Source organism: Sinocyclocheilus anshuiensis, unplaced genomic scaffold (genome assembly GCF_001515605.1).
Source record: "Sinocyclocheilus anshuiensis isolate Anshui unplaced genomic scaffold, SAMN03320099.WGS_v1.1 scaffold119, whole genome shotgun sequence".
Lineage (NCBI taxonomy): Eukaryota > Metazoa > Chordata > Actinopteri > Cypriniformes > Cyprinidae > Sinocyclocheilus > Sinocyclocheilus anshuiensis.
In genome coordinates, this window is record NW_015549581.1 from 1,253,775 (window position 1) to 1,256,594 (window position 2,820).

Genomic DNA, 2,820 nt, shown 5'->3' on the forward strand with positions numbered 1-2,820 from the left:
CAATCAGAGCACACCTCGCTTTTCAGAACGATGAGCTTTGTAAAAATCGACGCGTTTCAGAAAGGCGGGGCATAGAAGAGAAACAATAATGTACAGTATGTGGAAAATAATGTGTTTTTTTAACCTTAAACCGCATAAATACATTTCATTACACCAAATACACAAAATAATGTTCTTTTTAGCAGCATCATATGACCCCTTTAAGTAATCTAAAGAAGTACTTTTCAGAACATCTTCCCCTCCCTACACAGGTTATTGATAACAGCAAGCCAAGTGCCACCTTTTCAGATCAATAAAAATATTAACAGTTTTTATGAGAAATATATTTTTTAAAAATCATTTGCTAATCATTTTGGCAGATAAATATTCTGTAAAACAATCATGACTTATCCATGCCCTTTTTGCACCCACCCTCTCATTAAAAATGTTCTAATTTTACTGTAAAATTCTTTCTGTTGACTTACTTCAAACATTTTGAACCAAGGAATCACTTCATAACCCCAAACTGTTTGCAAGTGCAAGTATTGCTTTACAGTTTCAGTGCTTATTTTTACTTTGAAAGTTGTGATTCATTTTGAAAATGATTGGTTTGATTTAAATCTGGAAAATGTTTTATTTATTGTTAAAAAAAAAAATTGTGACTATAGTGAATGGAATATACTTAGGAACCCTTAATGAAAATTCTCTTGCAATGGTATTTTAATGAAAATGTTGTCCACAATTAGGGAGTTTTCTCAGTTTGAAAAATGATAATCGATACTTTAAGGTAAAATATTGTTTACCCTACTAATATAGCACACAAGCTTGCACAAACAATTAACAAATATCTTTAAATCTAATATACAATAAAATATAACCCTACAACAAACCTTGCCTAACCACAAACTTGGCTGATATTGAAGTTCTAGTCTAAAGAAATTCTATAAAGAGCATATGTTCTCAGTCGAAGACAGGCGGCTGGTATTCAGTCCTGTCTGTATGTCTGTCTGTGTGTTACGAGCCTGTCTGACTGTGTGTGTGTGTGTATCTGTCAAGTTGTCTGTCTGTGTGCGACAGGAGGCTGTAAATCACTTGAAATCTCTCAGAAATGCAGTGAGCAGCTAGGCTTCTCTGTAGGGGGTCGTCATCTTCTCCTGTCTCAAAACACGCTCCCATACTGCAACAGACCGGCCCGACACATACTGCAGCAACTGGCCAAAAACAAGTAGAGACACATGCACATTCCTCATGTATGGAGCATGTCGAGGATGCACAGATTGTGGAAGCACATGAAAGCTTACAGTTCACAGATACCCGTTACATAACATAAAAAGTTGACATTGATGCACCGATTTTGTGATGTACGGTCATTCAGTTTGTTTTTTCATGCACTTATAATTTTAATAAGCTCTGTTTCAAACTCTTGTGAGGTGCTTAATTACTGCCTATTGCTTACAATAAAGTCCTAAATGTTTGTTTCTCACACTAAACTACTGTGTGGCTTCAGAAGACTAGGAATATAGGCATATGTACTATTTTTAAGTGCATTTCGTGTGCTTTTTTTGTGTTTGACAGACATAGTCACTATGACCTTTGTATGGAAATATCTGTATGAAAAACTGTCTCCTTTTGTGTTCAGCAGAAAACAGAACAGCATGCGAGTTTGGAATGACGTGAGGGTGAGTAAATAAATTTAGTTGTTTACAAAATCATCCCAGTCACACAAATGTTAGCATGTTGCTAAGCTAACAAAGAAATCTCTAACAGAGTGCTGAAGGTATGTTGTATTTTTGTCGGACAAAATTAGTTAGCATTTTAGCACTTTTAGTTCCATTGTGAATATCACTTGTGTTTTCTAAAGTTTTACTTGTCTTGAAATAGGCAGTTGCTAAAGTGGCTAAATGGGACTACAGGAGCTGTCAGGGACATATAAACACCATCACATCGAACAGGTAAAATAATGTACTCGCTAGTCTGCTTTCACATGTCTCATTGTGTTCATATTAGCTCAGTTGCGAACTATTCTAATTCAAACTTTCAGGGAAAGTTTTTTTTTTTTTTTTTTTAAGTCTGAAATAGTTTTTGGAATGGTGGTGACATTGAAGTCATGCGACCCAGTAGTTAATTTATATAGCCTGCGTTTAGCTTTTTACTTCTGACGAATGTATTTAGGCTTCAAAACGTATCATGATGCACAAAATGTGTTTTGTTGGTCACAGATCTTTTTTTTTTTTACAATATTCTAAAAGCCTATGAAAAATCCTATTAGTTTTTTGTTGAGGGAGCCAGGTTAATGCTAAGTTCTGGATGACCTACAAAATACATCCTCACTGCATAAAATACATAGCATACTCATATATTGGGTGAAATGGTCATTTTTACTTAGATTTGCAGTAATACATTGATTTATTGTCAATATGATTGTTGACTCTGCTATTCTTAATCTTTTTTTTTGTCTCTAAACTCTTTGCTACGTGTACTAGGATATGTTATTTTAGTATTATTGAGATACTATTGAAGCTTTTATTATTATTTTTAATTTTTATGTATATTCTATTTTCACTTTAAATTTAGTTATAGTCATTTTTTTAGGTTTTACATATCTAAAAATATATATTTCTACATAGTTTTTATTCATATTTATTTAGTTCTAGTTATTTTATAGCTAAATGAAAATGAGAAATGTTGCGTTGGAATGTTGCAAGCCGAAGAAAATTACGTTTAACTTTATATAGATAGGTAGATAGATAGATAGATAGATAGATAGATAGATAGAGGATAGATAGATAGATAGATAGATAGATAGATAGATAGATAGATAGATAGATATAGGTGTGTGTG